General features: G+C 33.5%; 1 protein-coding gene across 3 annotated transcripts in view; it reads right to left on the minus strand.

Moving 5' to 3' along the window:
• The window catches only part of NRG3 (neuregulin 3), a 1,114,098-nt gene that overhangs the window by 199,916 nt on the left and 894,360 nt on the right, over positions 1-19,822 (minus strand). The window lies entirely within an intron of this gene.

Raw genomic sequence — 19,822 nt, forward strand, 5'->3', positions numbered from 1 at the left:
ATATATACAGATATGCAGTTATAATCTTCATATCCATATTTATATTAATTTATCCAGACATAAACATGTATAATAACTAATTAAAATATGATTGACACAATTTTTAAATTTAATCTATGTAAACATTTTCTTAAATTTAGATGTTAACAATAAAGCAATAAAAACAATAAATCAAGCTCCAAAACAGAGTGTTTGGTGATTTTTCAATAAAAATTCTCATATGGACAATTTAACCAAGATCCTTAGAAGCCAGCTTGAACTGGTTCACCACACCTCTGTTACTGTCTTGTTTTTTATAATACCAGCAACTATATAATACCTTAAAATTCTAGATGTTTAATAACTGCTGGTTGGTTAGGATTGGATTGACTCATTCATTCATCCTTAGGGTAAAATAAAAAGTATTAAGAGAAAGCTCACTAGAGACACAATAGTAGTACCTGCTCAACAACTTCAAGGAGTATTGAATTTCATCTTATCCCTCTTTCTTCTTCACAGTAAAAATGTGAGTGGGAGGGAGGGAGAGAAAGATATGCATATAAACTGTTAGTTTGCCAGACCAATGGAAAAGATTGATTTAAGCTATGATGTAATCATGGCATATCTAGTGTTCACAAGTGGTGAGAAATATGAAGAAAGTTCCCGGGAAAAAATTTAATGAAAGTGTAGGGACTGCTAATTTCATTTTCTGTGCCAAGAAAAAATATATTGCTCTTAAATTTTTGACAGAATGGTGAATTATTTTATTAAAAATACATGTCGATTCTTGCTTAAAAATATCCAGATGAATATAATAAATAAGATTCAAGTTTTAAAAGATAAAACATTCATATATTAGGTTATTTTATCTTTAATCATGTTGGTACATGATCAAATTAGTATCCTACAGCTAGAGAGGATTATATATGTACATATGCATATCAGTAAAAATTCTATGAAATTTCTTACATAGTTATTATTTCTGTTTCCTTAAGCTTTATTTTTAGGTACCACTTCAGTAGAATGCAGTGAAGTCAAAGCTACTTTTTCTGCTTCTATGATATTATGATAGACATTTAATTTTTGTTTTAAAAATTGTAACATGTTGATTCTAGCAAATCATTCCTCTGACTAAAAGGGGAAATCAATATGTGTTATGACTCAGCAATCAGTCCACGGTAGAAGAAAACAAACAGTTGATGGAGTCCATCATTCATTGCCCTAAAGGACATTATCCATTCTCTCATTTCTGCCAAAACAGGAGCCAAACATTCCCAAGTCACCCCAATTTTATAGAAATATAACTTAGCATGAAATTTCATAATTTAGGATTTCATTAGAATATGAACTTCATGTCTCATATGATTTTTAAGTCCCTCGTGACTATGTCAGAGTGTCATGAAGATGCCTATCTTTGGGACATATTTCCCAGTGATGGAGAAAAGAGCTCACTCATGAAGTTTTTCTCATCTCTCTACTTTTGTATTGTCAGTCACACATACATGGAATATACTTCCTCCTCATCACTATCTCTTCATATCTCCAGTTTCCTTTAAGACAAGTCATTATCATTTACATGAAGTCTTTCCTGAGTTATCCATCTGCTAGCTCTTCCTCTACTTTCCCTTTCAAGGAATTCATATTTCTAATTTGTGTATATATATGCATATATATATATATATATACATATATCTATATATATTTATGGATGCATGTTGTATCTCCCAATAAACTGTAAGTTTTTTGAGCATAGTTATTGGGGTTTTTTTGGTCTTTCATTCACCTGTAAGTACAATGCCAAAACATAGTTGGTGCTTAGTAAATGTTTGTTGATTCACTGATTGAATCTATATGATTCTTCCTCACTGCTCATGTTCCCAACTCTATGTCCTGGCTCCAAGTAGGCCCAATAGATTAAGTTGAACAATACTTCTAAAGCAAAGACTATCATACCACATAAATCATGCATCTTACTCTCAATACTCTCCAGAAATACTCCAGCTATAGCTTTATATCATACAAGAAATACAGGAAGCAAAAACCCCAGGATAATTATGATAAACCAATATAAGCTTCTCAGGAACTTAGTTAGGTGCTTTCTATTTGTCATTCATAGACAATATCATTTCTTGCATTAAGGGTTTGTTGGGCCAGTCTAATCAACTAATCTCTACTGGCAAGTCTCATTTGAACTCCTTTGCCTTTGAATTCATTATTAATACTCATCTCTACTCTCAGTCCCTTCTGAATGTTACCATCTTCTGTGGTTGTATGTATCTACTGAATAATCAAATGACTGAATAAGATCTACAGAGGGGGAAAGATATTCTCTAAATGTAGGAACTGAATTAATGAGAAGAACAATGGAGAAGGAAAAAGCCTATGTCCTTTCCCCTCAAGTTAAACTGAGGTGTTTCTTTTATATATATATTCTCAATAGTTTTCCCTTTAGAAATTCAAAGCTTGGGATTTTTTAAAAGATAATTTTAAAATTCACAGAGTAATGTAGAATAATGCAAAGATATATATACACAAATGTGCAAAGTTAAAAGATAGCTAACTAAATCATAAAGCAGACGTGTCATGATTGAACTATTTACATTATATTGTCTATTCAAAAGACTGGGCAAGAAGTGGGAAATCATTCCAACTCTACATCTACAATCTATAGCTATTGAATTCTAGTTAAGTAGCTGAGACATCTAATGTTCTTCTTCTCCACTGGAGATTTGCTTGAATGAAATTTAAGTGTTCTGAATAAGTACTGAAATGCATGATTAATGCTACACATTCAAAAGTGAAATAATCTTTTGTTCTAAGTTGGTTTCCTTTGTGCCTTTTCCTATTTCTTCTAATGGTGACATTATTCTCTGTTACCTATTCTCTAAAAATGGATGTCAACTTTATTCCTTCTCTCTCACATTTAATTTATTGAAAAGTCCTGCTGATTTTACTCCTGTGATATCTATTATTTGTTCCTTATTTTCTATTTCCTTTGCTACCACTTTAGTTTGGACCATCATTTTATCCTTGCCAAACTATTGCACAGATCTGCAAATCATTCTCTATGCTTTCTGTCTTCTCTATATAAATAATCCCTCATATCCCTAGGTATACCATCAGATGAAACTTCCTTAGGCAAACATCCAAACATACCACCGTAATGGTGAAACAATTAGCCAGCCAACAGGCATTTCTTCCTATTTTTAAACCCTTTACTTTCTATCATAGAATAAATATGAAGTATTGGTTCTAAGACTGAAGAGTGGTAGGGGCTAGGCATTGGGTGTTAAGTGACTTGTCCAAGGTCACATAGTTAGAAAGTATCTGAGACCATATTTGAATTCAGAACCTCATATTTCCAGCCCTGGCTCTATCCACTGATTCACTAGCTGCCTTACTAACAAGCATTTATTAAGTGCTTGTTATAGGACAGACTCTGTACTAAGCACTTGTGTTGTGAGGAAGATTAGTTAGTAATTAAGTATTAAGGCTGACCTACCAGGAAGGACTGGAGTTGGAGCATTCCAAGATGGAATGAAGGAGCAGGAAGAAGGTGCTTTGCTTGGGCTCTGAGAGAGACTCCATTAGGGGTTGGCACAAACTGTTGTTAGCCTTGGGAGATCTCAGAGTAAAGGACACCCTGCATCTTGATTTCCCTGAGATCCTGTGTGGTGTGGCATCTAGCAAGGGGACAAGAACAATAGAGCAGCACCAAGGAAAGAGGAGAAGTTTGGGATCTGGTGGACAGAATCTCAAGCACACTCACTTTACTTGGTACCTTGGACCATTTTGGCTTTTGACATCCTGAGATCATTTGTGGATAAACGTGAGAACCCTCAAAGCCACCCTCAGCCCCTTAGCTTTGCTGGTCAAGCCTGGCAGGAACCAGGCTTGATGCAGCCTCCCAGAGATTCTATTACTGCTCCTTTGGCCCTGTCTGCTTAGATCACTAAGAATAGAGTAAAGAAGTCCTCCTCTTGCCCTGTGGTTTTGCCCTTTAGATTTTATGTATAGAAATCCCTTTCCCACCTTTTAGTTGAACATAATTAAACATGTTAAAACCTTTTACCTTGCCTGCTGGTTTCTAGACTCTGGCCTAGGGAAAGCTGGGTGACAGTTAAGACCAACTGCCATTCCTGTGTTAATCCAGTGAACTCTGGTCTCCCTATCCTGGTCTAGTCTCTCCTTCAACCCAGTGTGTGTACACACAACCATTGAGATTTATTGTAACATCCCTGGTGCCTCCATTATCTATTTTCACACGGGGTATAAAGAAAGGGGAAAAATCCTTGCCTTCCAAGAGGTCACAAGGTAAAGGAAGAGAAAAATGTAAAATATGTACATAAAAGATTTTTATAGCAGAAATAGGAATTATTCTCAGAGTTAAGACACTAGCAGCAAAGAGACCAAGAAATAACTCTTGCATATAAGCTAGGATTTAAGCATTATTTAAATGAAGATAGGAGGTAGATATGAAGAGGGAAATTTTAAAAAATCTTCAATAATCACATTTTGTTAGCATATAGCCACATGTTGAATATTTTCGGTCTTTATTTGAAAAAGCAGTTTCAGAATATTGAAGAGAAGCCCTATTTCAGAGGAGTGAGTATCTGATAAAATTACTGACTGAAGGTCATTCTTTTGCCACAGAATTGTCAAATCTGAAGAAGGGGTGTGAGTAGGGGAGAGATGCTAGGAAAAGGATAAGGATGGAGAGAGTGGGAAGTGAAATGTAGGGAGAGTGGAGATCATAATGATGGGAAGATGAGAATAAAATGGAAAAGAAATGTGAGGGGAGAGAAGAGAAAAGGAGAAAGGAGGGGAGATAATATGTGTGAAGGGGAGAATGGGGGTTGGAAGATGTGTTTAATATGTTCCACAATTTATTTGTAATTGTCATCCTTCATAGTTCTTCTTTATTATTATTTATCAATATGCTACTTAATGAAAAACAGGAATATAATGTTTTATACATATAAGAATATATGTATATATTATTTATTACTCTTGTTTTTAGAAGTCAGGAGGATCTGAGTTCAAATTCTGGCTTATTATCTTTGTGACCATGATTAAGTCACCCCAATGTCATCATCTATAAATAATAAATTTTGTAAAGGACTATCTGTCTGCCTGTCTGTCACTCTCTTTCTAACTACACACACACACACACACACACACACACACACACACACACACACATACACACACACACTTCCCACACCTGTAAGTTTCATAACAACCAAGGAAACAATACAGAGCATTTTCTTTGAAAGAATTTCATTTGAGATATCTAAAATGTTGATAAAATTAAAATGGAAAATCTAAGAGTTGTAAATTTCATACATCATTTCATACACAGCATGTCAGGAGTGATCTAAAGTGAATGATTCAAAGAATAAGGTGGAGCTGAATAATATTCTTTTATGCAAGTATTCCTTGTTTTGGGATATTCACTATCATTTTTCAAGATGTTCTCAAACAAGTAATCAAGCCTAGGTGAGAATGTTGGTTATAGTGGACATGATACTGCTACAGAGTACAGATTGGTCTTGCTTTTTTCAGAGCTGCATTTCATACACTTGAATTTATTTGTTCATTGACAAAGGAAGGGAAAGTATTATTCATATATGCTATTTCAAAATGGGTGACTGAAAGTTCCCTGTGGGCTAACATTGACTCAAAGAATATTAGAGCTTCAAGTGACCCTTGCAGAACAGTGAGTCCCATTCAATTTTTCCTTTCGGAGGAGTATGGAAAACATTTTATTTTATTTTTTTTAAACCCTTACCTTCCGTCTTGGAGTCAATACTGTGTATTGGCTCCTAGGCAGAAGAGTGGTAAGGGTGGGCAATGGGGGTCAAGTGACTTGCCCAGGGTCACACAGCTGGGAAGTGTCTGAGGTCAGATTTGAACCTAGGACCTCCAGTTTCTAGGCCTGGCTCTCAATTCACTGAGCTACCCAGCTGCCCACTGGAAAACATTTTAAAAGACTTGAATGCATAATCATAACAGATAGTGAATCCTAAGAATTTTTTGTTGTTACATAAAACATTGTGGGCCCATGAATTTGGAGTTGGAATAGGCACAAGTAAGTCCAAATTCTAGTTTTACAGATGAGGAACCTTAGGGTGGGTGACTTTTCATGATTACACAGATAATGTGTTCATGAGCTGGTTTTTGAACTTGGACTTTTCTGCCTTCTAACCTAGTGTTCTCACTATATCACCTAAAGTACCTAACTGACTATATTATGCATTTATGCCCTTATATTTAGATGGATCTCTTCAGAGAGGTTTGTGTATGTTTATGAAATTAAGAGCTATGTATGCTGTGCAGGATTACCCAGGACAGACAAGTCATAGTAGAGAGTTTTGTCAAAAGGTGATACACTAGAAAAGAAAATAGCAAATCATGCCAGTGTCTTTGCCAAGAAAACCCCATGGACAGTATTAGAAAGATAAAACATATTATTTAAAGATAAACCCCTCAAGTTATAAGGTGACCAACATGGGCCTGGGGAAGATCAGATGACAACTACAACAAGTTCCAGGACTAAAACTGAAAGGAACTTCAGCTGCAGATGTGTCTCATAAGAAAAGGAAACATAAAAATCAATAGTGATAAGGAAGCTAGAATGTAAGATTAAACATTAATATCTCTGGTGTCAGTGAACTTAAGTGGATGAGGATGGGTGGCTTTAACTCAGGTGATCTTTACATAGACCACTGTGGGCAAGAATCCCTTAGAAAAAATAGACCAGCCCTTAGAGTTAATAAAAGTTAGAAAATCAGTACTGGGGTCTATTTTCAACAACGACAATTATATCTATTTAAGTCTAAGCCAAATCATTCAATATCACAGTTCTATAATATATATATATATATGTTCTAATTACTGATTCTGAAGAGACCAAAGTTTATCAGTTATATGGAGACATTTAACATCTAAAAATAACACCAAAAATATGTCACATTTTCATAAGGGATCGAAATGTTAAAACAGGAAGTCAAAATATAATTTGATTGACAGGCAAGTTTGGCCTTGGAGTACAAAATGAATTGTGGTAGAAACTTATAGAGTGATGTTAAGATAATTTATTGATTGTATCAAACACTCTTTTTTAATACCCCAAATGATGACTCTAGACATGAACATCACCATATAGTCAATACTGAAATCACAGTGATTATACACTTTCCAACCAGAAATGGAGATATACTTAAAAATCAGATCAAGCAAGAACTGAAACTGACTCACTCAGATCATGAGCTTCTTATTGCAAAATTCAGAGTTAAGTTGAAAGTGGGGAAAACCATCAGACCATATAGGTATGACATAAATAAATATCCCTTACTAACGCGAAGTAGAAATGATGAATAGGCTTAAGCGATTAGATATTGTAGATGGATTGCCTGGAGAGAGTTTTATAATATTGTATATTAGGCAGCAACAACAACAACGATTTTCAAAAAAAAGAAGAGCAAGAAAGCAGAATAGGTATGTAAAGAGACTTTGCAAGTAATTGACCAAAGAAGGAAAATGAAAGAGAAAAGAGAAAGGGAAAACTACAGGGAATGCAGAGTTATGGAGAATAATAGCAAGAAGGGGTAAAAAAGATTTTCAAGCAATGCAAAGAAATAAAAGAAAACAATAGAATGGGAAAGATAAAGGACATCTTCAAGAAAATTAGGCATGTTGAGGAAATGCTTTATGTAAAATAAGAATGATAAACACAGAAATGATTAAGGACTTAGAATTTGAAGAAATGAAGATGAGGTAGCTAGAATAGAGGAGAACTATACCCAAAAGAGCTTAACATCATGAATAAACACAATGGTGTGGTTACCGTTCTAGAGTCAGACATCCTGGAGAATGAAGTCAAATGGTCCTTAAGAAACATTGCTAACAGTAAGGCAATTGCCATTGACAAAATTCTAGCAAAGCTACTTAAAATCCTAAAAGATATTACTGTAAAAATGCTGCACTCAACATGCCCACAAATTTGGAAAACTCAAGAGTAGCCACTGGATTGGTAAAGATATCAGTCAATATCCCAGTCATAAAAAAGGTCATGTGAAAGAATTTTCAAATTGCCAAACGATTTTACTCATTTCACACGCTAGTGAAATATTCTGCAAGGAAGGCTTCAGCAATATGTAAACTAAAAATAATGGGAAGAGAAGGTTGATTTTTGAGGAAACAGAGACCAAAGTGATAACATTCACTAGATTATGGAGAAGGCAAGGGAGTTAAAAAAAATTCTGTTTCATTGTCTATGCCAAAGCCTTTTACTTTGTGGATCACAAAGTGTGGATAGTACCAAAAGCCACTTCATGAGAGTGAAAGCAAACCAATTAGTTGTTCCATGTTTAGGTTCTAACTGTTACTTTTTGACCCACGCACAGATTCCTCAGGAGACAAGTAAGATGATCCCTTACTCCCATTGCTTTGAGAAAGTATAAAAGTTGGTCTGGAGTTTAACAGAAAAAAAAGCTAAGATCTAGGCAACTGGTGACATTACTTCCCAGTAAATAGAGGGGGGAAAATGCAAGCAATGCTAGAATTTATATCCTTGGGTTCAAAGATCACTGCAGAAGGTGACTATAGCCATGAAACTAAAAGACATTTGATCCTTGGAAGGAAAGCTTTGGTAAATCTGGATAGCATACTAAAAAGCAGAGTCAACATATTGCAAAAGGCACATATAGTCAAAGCAATGGCTGTTTGTTTCCAATAGTAATGTATGACTATGAGTATAAGGGAATTATGAAATTGCAATATTGGTGCTTTCAAATTGGGATATTAGAGAAAACTTTTGAGAGTCTTTGACAGTAAAGTGGTCAAATCAGTCAATAATAAAAACAAACAAACATTAAGACTATTCACTGGAAGATCAAACACTAAAACTGTGTTTAAATACTTTGTAATGAGAATGTAGGGCTCATTGGAAAAGACTAATGTTGCAAAAGTTTGAAGACAAAAGGAAAAGGAGACAGCAGAGGTTGAGTTAGATAGCACCATAGAAACAATAAACATGGCACTGATCAGACTTTGGGAAATAGTGGAGGATTGAAGCGCTAGTTGTACTATAAGCCCATAGAGTTCTGACGTCAGACATAACTAAATGGCTGAAGAAAAACAATATTTAGTTGGACAGTGACTTTAAAAAGAATGTAAGAGAATTTTTGAAAAATTTTTATAATACACTGTCTGATACCCATGTTAGTGTAAAAGTCCTTCTCCATGGGTTTCTTCCAACAAGAAGGTCCAGTAGATGCTTTGAGTAGTATCTATTAAATAAAGGGCAAAACTTAACATGTAATCTTTGAAAATCAAATGGATTCATTCCCTGTTTCTGTGGTGCCAAACTCCACTAGAAATGGATCTGGTCCAAATAGACTTAAAATACCACAAAGAAACATTATGTTTTATTGTGTTTCTGTTAATTTTGTTAAACAATTCCCAATTACATTTTAATCTGGGAGTTTTGCCACACTTCATGGGCAGTAAGTTTGACACCCCTGCAAATAACTAAGTTTCTTTGTTTAAGTCTTGTGGAAGAATTAAATATATGTTGAAAAAGTCAGTATTCTGGGTTCTCCTGCAATCCTAGGTTGGAGGGAATGAGTGTGGAGGGTGAAAAGTGGGAATTATTTTCAGTATGATTTGACCTACATAGTGTCAGAAGTCCCCACTAATTTCAACATTCTGTGATTATGTATTTTGAATTTCATTTGAAGAGTATTTAGGTGTCAAGAATTTGTTGTGGTATACATTTTAAAAAGAGGTAAGATTTTGCCACAACCTAATTCTTATCTTTGAATGAATCATAAACATTATCCTTGTAAATAAGATACTCCATCTCACCACTCCCAATATTTTATCTCCTTGCCCCAAATGTCTAGAATACTTTTCTTCCTCAACTCTGACTACTGACCTCTGTGGTTTCCTTTAAAGTCTGAATAAAATTCCATCTTTTACATGTAACTTTCCTGAACCCCCTTTTATTAAAGGTACATCTCTGTCTAAAGTATTTCCCATTTATTCTATAATAGCTTCCATTTTCATTTGGCATCCAAAACAACAACAACAATTGGGTGGTTAGTTTTTTGGTTTGTTTTTATTTTTTACAGGATTGAAAAATTAGGTTACACTGGATTGAATGAATTTTAAAAAATAGTATTTTAGTTAAGAAATTAAGCTTAGAAATTTTTCATAGTGATTGATTAAATTAAGCATTGATGATTTAAATTAAAAGTAGTTTTAATTTAAAAATCTAAAATTAAATTATATTTAAATTAAAGTTTAACTATGAAAGTAAAAGAACTTTGGTAATATTACATTAACTTGAAATGCTAAATCCAAATTTTTAAAAAAAGGACATTTATCTTAATGGAAAGAAAAGATCTTAGAAAATAATATTAGAATAAGAGATTCCAAATTACTATGATTTGATTGAGTTCTTTTGTTAATTTATATTTCTTTTAAGCTAAAAAATCAAACTGTTAATGGTAGAATGAATGGCATTATTTTTTTACATTCAAATAGATTTCCATAAGCTGTATTTTTTGACATTTTCTATAAGATTTGACTGTGGTTTTGTCTAGACACTATTGGAACAATAATTTTCACTCCAATGGAAACTGTCAGCAGTATCCACTATTCACTTGTGGTCAGCTTTGGCAGTAGTATAATCAAACGGATTTTATTTGTTCTGGTGACATGTGCATAGGTTAGAAACATCTAAACTCAATTACAGTGGAGTAATTAGGGTGATAAACACTTTGGTACTGAACACATAAAGAAGTCTTTCCTTTTTAACATCTTATTACTCTTCTTTTCATTGTACTCACCCAAATAATAGAGAGAGGTGCTCTCAAGTGATTCTCTTTCTTTGTCTCTGCTTCTCTCTGTGTCTCTCTCTGGGTCTGTCTATCTATCAGTGTCTCTGTCTCTTTCTCAGTCTTGATCTATGATTTCAATGATGTAGACAACTGACAATGAGGAAATCACATCTGTTAATGAAGATCTCCATCTTAGCCTTAAAAAGATTCTTAGTGTACTTATATGTTAAATGACATACTTAGACTGACAATGTTAATATTATATCAGAAGTGGGACTTGTCTATAGGTCTTCTTGACACTGACACTAGTTTTCTATCTTCTATGCCTTTTCCTAAAAAGATACATGCAAAGAAAATCAAAATTCCAAAAATAAACATAGAAACAATAACTCTCATTTTGCCAAAATATTCTTTAGACCAAAAACAAAAAAAAAATAAACTAACAAAGAAACAATTCTTCACACCTTAATAGGTGGTTTGATTGGTTGCTGTAGTGAAAATTATTTATCACTTGATAAATAATCTTCAAATAATATATTTCTAAATGTAGAGTTGATTGACTTTTCCTCAAGAATAATTTATTTTATCAGAGGGTTATTGACATTTGACAAGAAGGATTTTAAGTTAGAATCTGTAAAAAAATGATGATAAAAAGGATACAATAATTACTTTATTAGCCCGAATATAATACAGCCCCAAATGCAGTATGATCTCAAGTATTTTGAAGGGTAACTCAGAAAGAGGAAGCAAAGATTTTATTTTCTACTTTTAAATTATAACTTTCTCTTAACTCCTGAATAATGCAGACACTTTATATTTGAAGTTTTTTTCAAGGTCCTGAAAAGAAGTTAAAGAAATTTTAATGCCAACACTTTTATTAAACATGTATTACTTTTATAGATACTTGTGAGAAACTATCTTCCAATATTAAATCATGTTCTCCTTCCTCTTCTATCTCCTCATCTCCTGAAGTGGAATCATTCGAGTCATCCCCCTCATCCTCTTCTTCCCACAAAAACCCATCTTCATTACCTCCATACTGTTTGATATACAACATTTTTTAAATCTAAGCATAATGGACTTGGTGGAGATTTTGTCCCAAGCAGTTTTGCTCTAATTCTCTAATACAGTGAGAGATGGTTTCTTTATTTTTCACGATGGAATAAATTCATGGTTTCTGGCCAACATCCACTCATGATATTCTTTCCTCAAATGATCTTTGAATGGCTTATTAATGACTACATCTAAAACTTGTAATTGCAACATCATTCCTCCCAGATTAACAACTAGGAAGATGCACATTTCCCAACAAGTCTCTTCACATCTTCAGTTAGGTCAAGTACGAGTATTGCTCTCTGAATGCACCTGGATGCGTACCGAGACCACATTCAACCAATTGAACACAAGTTCTTCATCCATCCATCCCTTTTCTTGCACACAAAAGATCACTCCTAATGGTAATTTTTCCTTAGGTAATGTTTTATGCCTTAAAATTATGTAAAGAGTCAGTTTTTGCCCTTCAGCTGTGACTGCAAGAATCAGTCATTCTAGTTTTCTCATTTCCAGTAGTTTTAATCAACACTGATTTGATGTCTTTACTATTAATGGTGACATTTGACAAAGTATCAAAACAAACAGGCATTTGGTCAGCATTTCCCATCAGCCCCAGAGGATAGCCATGCTTTTTAAGTATACTTTGGTGCATAATACACAATTTATGGTTTCAAAGCTGGAAATGTTTGAATATACTGTGAATGAGACTTTCAAAGGTACATATTGGGGGAAAAAAGTTGCACTACATTCAGGTTAATATAGTATTAAAATCTGTTTCCTTTGTCTTAATAAAAAAGTGAAACCTTTCTCTCTTAGAATAAATATTTCTTCTTAACCTCTGAAATTATTAAAAAGGAACCACATTGTGCGACCCTGGGCAAGTCACTTAATCCCCATTCCCTAGCCTTTACTGCTCTTCTGCCTTAGAAACAATACACAATAGTGAGTCTAGGATAAAGGTAAGTGTTTAAAAATAAATTAAATTAAATTAAATTAAAAAGAGGAACCCAGTACCCAGAATCATTTTTATAATAGTCAATATAGCAGAAAATATGATTCCTCCCAGTAATGCAAAACAACAACAACAAAAAAAAAAACAAACTACACAGCATTTTAAAAACAAAACAAAAATCAAAACAAAACAAGCAAAAACACTAGACTTCATTGACTATAATTATCTAAAAAGTTTCATGCTAAAGAACTTAATGGGTACTCCCATACTAATGAAACAAGTCAAGTACTAAAATTTATCTTTAATTCACAGAACAATTGATGCCCAACATTGATTGCATTTTGATCAAGCACATTTATCTTTCTGGCAGAACTATTTGGGAAACTTTCAAATATTTGACATATTTCATAATCCAAAGAGAAGAACTGTGTGGTCTTACTCCAAATTCATGTAATTTTCAAAGTAATTTCATTCAGCTGATTTCATATCTCAGCTATATGACTGACCTTGGACAAGACACTTAAAATCCTTAAAATTTGGCTTATTCAGAAGCAAAAAGGTGATAAAATTGGATTTGCCCTGTCAATCATATTGTTATGAGGAAAGTGCTTAGTAAAAGTAAAACAAACATATACCCGTGCTATTGTAATTTTGTAAGGGAAATGACTTGTCACCTCTAAGGCTACTTGTCAATATACAGATATATATAAGTAGATATGATCAATATAGGTCAATATGGTTAAGCCTTATCTATGTGAAAGCCAAAGGAGAAAAATGAACAAACAAAAAAAAACATAGGTTCTGACAAGTACTTCCAAGAGAGAAAGACACTAAATATAGAATGTATGTCTTTGTTTAGAGATACCACTTTGCAAAATTCTACATTTTTTGATATGGTAGCTACATTTAACAATGCTACTAAAGTTTGCTAGTAATTAATCCTTAATTAATTTGGATATAACAACATTGTTAAAGTCAAAATTTTAATTATTTAGAAGTAATTTGGGATAAGAATCTATTATTTTCTGAGTTCATGATCTTATTGGGTAAGAGGGAATCCACAACAATGAAGGAAAATATTAAGGGAATATACTCTAAAACAAAACAATGACTGACCTTTTGTTACATGTGGTTCATATCTACTTTCCTAGAGGAAGCAAAGTGATTTGATACATATAGTTCTGGGCCTGGATTTAGGAATATTTGAATTTGAATCTGGCCTCAGACATTAGCTGTGTCACTCTAGGCAAGTCACTTAACTTTTGCCTGCCTCAATTTCCTTGAAGTAAAATGTACTGAGGAGAGCTGGGTGGCTGAGTGGACAGAGAGCCAGGCCCAGGCATGGGAGGTCCTGGATTTAAATCTGGCCTTGGACACTTTCTAGCTGGAACTTTTGCCTAGCCCCTACTGTTTCTCTGCCTTGGAACCAATACATAGTATTGATTCTAAGAGAGAAGGTAGAGGTTTCAAAAGAAAGGAAAATGCACCTCTTAATTTATCATGAATATCAGTTGAGCTATTTGCAATGCTTAACTCAGTGCTGGCACATAGTAGGCATTTAACAAATATTTGTTTCACTCCTTTCTTCTTCACCTTCCCAATCTCCTTATTCCAATTTATAGTTACATAGCATCTTATAGATGATGAAAATGAGATAATATGCTAAATTATAATCATAAGCCATTAATAATTGGTCCAGGAAATATAAGTAAAATGTCCTAATTTAATCCCTTATTTTAAAAAGGGAAATGTATAAGTAGAAATTATTTTCATAATTCATATTAAAATACATTATGTATAAAGTTAGATCTCTTACCACCTATACAAAAATAATCATATTTAACTTTGCAAATAATAGCATATATTTTTGTAACCCTTACTTGCCTATAGCTTTTCCTCTTCTAACTACATCTAATAGATGTCTTCTTTTTATCTATCTATCTATCTATCTATCTATCTATCTATCTATCTATCTACATAGTATAACCATATGCTGGCATGTACATAGTACTCTGAGATCTATAAGCCTTTGGCAATCTTTAGAGGAGATTGAATCAGCAGTGAGAGGTGGCTTCCAGAGTTCTCAGCCCATTGGACATCATGCCACCTTGGAAGAACTGAAACTTGCAGAAATCCAGAACAAGAGCTAAGGGTAATAACAAGGAAAAACCGAAGTTTAAGAGTGTGTCCCCTCTACCATGACAACACAACCCACATTTAAGATAAAAGTAAAAGTTAAAAAAGGACTTAGAAAATGAGCAAACTTCAAAGAAAAATTTAAATTGGTCTCAGGTGCTAGAAGAACTCAAAAAGAAATTCAAAAATCAATTAAGAGAGGCAGAAGAAAATGGGGGAGAGAAATTAAAGTTAAACAAAAAAAGCTTAAAAAGCATAATTAGACAAATGGAAAAAATGTCACAAAAGTTCAATTTAAAAAAGAGTCCCAAAGAAAGTAAAATTGACTTAAATGGAAAAGGAGGTTCAAAAGCTCAAATTACAAAATTATCCCTTAAAAATAAGAATTGGACAAAATGAAACTAATGTCTTTATGAGACACTGAGAAATAATGATATAAATATAATAAAACATAATAAGAATGAAAAAATAGAAAATATGAAATACCTTATTAAAAAAATTAATTACCAGATCTAGAAAAGACAATCTAAAAATTATTAGACTGCCTGAAAGTCATGACCAAAAAGAAATAAATAAAAGGCTAGACATTATATTGGAAGAAATTATCAAAAGAAAACTTCTTTGATATTTTTGAATGAGACAGTGAAATTGAAATTGAAATAGTCCATAGATTACCTCCTGAAATAAATCCCCAAATGACAAGCATACAAGCCATTTCCTAATTGACAAATGGTCAAAGGTTATGAACAAGCAGTTTACAGAATCAGAAGAAAACATGTTCTAAATCACTTCATTAAAGAAATGCAAATAAAATCTCTTAGATACCAACTTGTACCTATCAGATGAACCAATATGTGAGTAAGGAAAATGATAAGTATTGGAGGGGATGTTGCAGAATTGGGACACTAATGCATTGTTGGTGGAGTTGTGAAATGATCCAACTATTCTGGAGGGCAATTTGTAACTACACCCAAAGGGCTATAAAATAATACATACCCTTTGATCCAGTAACATAACTATTAGGTCTATATCCCAAAGATATTTTTTAAAAAAGAACAAGACCTACTTGTACAAAAAATATTCATAGCAGCTCTTTTAATGGTGGTAAAAAGAATTGGAAATTGAGAGGATGTCCATTAATTGGTAAACAACTGAACAAATTATAATATTTGATGGTGATGGAGTATTATTGTGCTTTAAGAAATGACAAAAAGGATGATTTCAGGAAAAAAATTGAGAAAGACTTCCATGAATTGATGCAGATTGAAGTAAGCAGAACCAAGAGAATATTATACCCAGTAACAGTAATATTGCAGAATGATCAACTGTGAAAGACAGTCATTCTCAGTACAATGATCTGGGACAATCTGAAGGATTTATGATGGAGAATATTATTGACCTACAGAGAAAGAACTATTGGAAAGGGAATGCAGATCAAAGTATACAGTTTTTTCACTTTAGTTTTATTTAAGAGTTTGGATTTTATATGAGTAATATGAGTAATCTCTTCCAAAAATGAACAATGTAGAAATATATTTTGCATGAGAATACATTTATGATCCAGATCTAATTGTTTATCAGCTCTAGGAAAGGGTATAGAAGGGAGAAAGGGAGACAGTCTGTATCATATAAGTATGGAAAACTTATATTGAAAATTGTTAATACCTGTAATTGCTAAAATTAGCTATCTTTACAAAAAAGGAGGAAAAAAAGGAGTCAATTGGCTTATCCCAAGAACTTCCTACTCATCATAGAAACATAGTGTTTAGACCTTAGATATCAACTTGTCCAAACTGCTCATTTTATAAATAAAAAAGCTAAAACCCAGAGTGTCTGAAGTATTTGCCTAAGTCATTCAGATAACAAGAAAGTGGTAGGATTCAAATCCAGGTATTTTAAGCTAACTCTGTTGTCTTCTGCTACACGATGCTGGTCTAATGATTTCTCTTTCCAAATAAAGAAACTCTGAGAGGGAAAGGACCCAAAGGTCACTCTAAAAGTTAGTAACCTGTTTTTTTTGTATAATTTTTAAGAGACTCAGAAGTCCTCCTCCCTCTCCTAGAGCAATTAAGGACTGTTTGTCCTCTTCTGCCTTGATTCAGCACTCCTCTGTTCCCCAGACCAACCTCAAAATGCTTTAGGAACTGAGGAAGCAGCTGTCCCTATTCTTGTGTTTGCCAAATGGATTTGCCATAAAAGATTCATCACATATGCTGCTCTCATAGGACTAGATTTGCTGAAATGATTTTGGTTTGATTGGGTAACTCACAGTTAAATACAGGTGGTAAGAGCATGGTTAGGGAATATCATGGCTCAAAACAATCACCCCAGGATGCATATTCTCAAAGTATTTTCATAAATTTGGAGAGGAATTAGATTTTTCCTCTAGAGGTTACAGAGTTTCTCCACTGCCTCTCATCTCCCTTCCTCTACCATTAAGTTTAGTAACAGTTGTGCTTGCAAATAAAACTTGCGCAAATGAGAATTTTACTCACATTTAGTTGCTATCTAAAATATCTTATCCTATCCCTAACCACAAGCTGTGTGACCTTAGTTTCTTTAGATGCCAATTTCCTCATCTTTTCAACAAGGCAATTCACCTCTTGAATTCCTTCTATAATAATTCTATAGAATTTATATATATATATATATATATATATATGCTTTTATATATACACACATATATATACTGAATTTCTGTAACTCCATAGCACTGCACTATTAAGGTTCATAGTCCAAATTATGCTATGATTAGGAGAAAAATGATGTGATGTAGTTGGGTCACAAACACATGGAATATATGTTGCTTATGATATTCATTTATTTTAAGAACAAGAACATTGTATTTTAGTGAGTTTGAGAAATCAAATGTCTGAGTGTTAGACAGCTGTTCAAAAGGTTATAGTTTCCTCCGGGAGAATAGCCATTAAATTGTTTAGATTAGATTCAACTCTGACCATCCTAGTTTCATTATTTCAGATAAAGAAAAATTAAAAGGATACTAATTTTTTTCTGAGTTATATGAAGAAACAAGTGATTTTTTTGTCATTGTTGGTTTTTAAGTGATATTTTTAAAAGGGTACTCTTTCTCTCCTGACACCAGTTGATGCTTAGAAGTATATGGCAGAGTGGGCAATAAGTCGTCTGGGTCCCAGGTCACCTCTGAGTTTTGTGAATGGCAATATTTTATAGCATGTTCAAAATTCTCAATGCTGTTTTAAGACTAAGAATTTGGAACATATTTTATGTGTAAGTATGACTAGAACTCTTTATTAGCATATGCTCTTATGAGGAAATAAAGATAGAAATATCCTAATAAATATAAAACTATCACATGAAATCAAACCACATTTTGCTCTTTCACAAAAATTATCAAACATAAAAAAATTATTGTTCACTCTCTATGTCGTACACTTATTATTACATAGAATAGGATTTGGGATGTGTTGAATATCAAGGAAAAAATCACCTCTTTCCTGATCTATTACAATAGCTACTCAATTTGTATCCATGTTTCAATTATTCCTCCTTTCCATCTTGCTGCCAAAATGATATTCCTAAATTGCTATTTGTGTCTAACTATGTCACATCCCTGCTCGATGAACTCCTAAAAGCCCTCTCTTACATGTGGGAACAAAAATAAACTCCTGTGGTATTTAAAACATAGCAAGAACAGGCTGCAAACTTGCTCCATGTTCTTCAGTCCAGCAGACATGGGTTCTGCTTTACTTCCCGCATGATGTTGCATGTCCCACATCCGTGCCTTTACTAGACCATATCCTCAGCCTGGAAGGTACTATCACCTGATTTTAGAATTTTTTTCCAAAATCAGCTTAAGAGCCTCTTCCTACATGATGTCTTTCTTGATCTTTTGAGCTGCTATTCCCTCCTCACAAAATAACATTTGTAAGTATAAATTTTATATATACTTATAAATATGCTTTGTTATTTCCCCAAAAGAGTATAAGTTTGTTTGAGAAGAGAATATTTTGGTTTTCTATTATATTCTCAGCACCTTGCACAGTATCTGGAACAAAGTAGTCACTTGTTGATTGATTAAATTCTTGAATTTGAAGGGCCATCAGGAAGAAGGCATTTCAAGTCTTCCCTGAAACTTTTAACATTCTGCCAAATCATTATTCCATTTATTAACATCCTCAGCAGTATAGAACTCCTCATCTCGATAGAAAAAAAATAATTGCTGAGACATTTCTAATTGTTTGGAAGCCCTTTTTGTATTGAGGTAATATTTTATTTCCTTTTAACTTAAAACCATTGATCTTAGATCTCTTCAGTGTCAAATAGAACATCTAATATATCTTCTATTAGTCATTCATGAGAGTATTTGAAAATAGTTATCAGATTTCACACAAAGCTGTTTTTTCCAGGTTAGTAAGGGTGCTGTGTCTTTCAACTTTTCTCCATGTGAACCAATTAATTTCTTATCATTCTGGCTATCCTCAGAAAACTTCGACTTATCAATTTCTTTTTTAAAACAAACAGTCAAGGACTGAGCACATCAGCCACACAAGTCAGTAACAGTCATAAAAGAAGAATCTAAAGTCAAATCTTTTGTAGGCATTGCCCTTTAAAGAAAGACAAAAGCTTTACTCTGAGAGTTAAGTATTAAACGAGTTTCTGAGTGTAAGGGTAGCTTGTATGGACAATTTACCAGTTACCAATGTTTTTACCTTAAATGTCCCTCCATTTTTCTTTGCTATTTCCATAACCCCAGCCAAAAGAGATTGGTGACTCACACGAGATAAGTCCTAGATCAATGGTTCCCAAACTTTTTTGGCCTACTGCCTCCTTTCCAGAAAAATTATTACTTAGTGCCCCTGGAAATTATTTTTTT

This window comes from Gracilinanus agilis, chromosome 2 (assembly GCF_016433145.1).
Source record: "Gracilinanus agilis isolate LMUSP501 chromosome 2, AgileGrace, whole genome shotgun sequence".
In the NCBI taxonomy this organism is placed as follows: Eukaryota; Metazoa; Chordata; class Mammalia; order Didelphimorphia; family Didelphidae; genus Gracilinanus; species Gracilinanus agilis.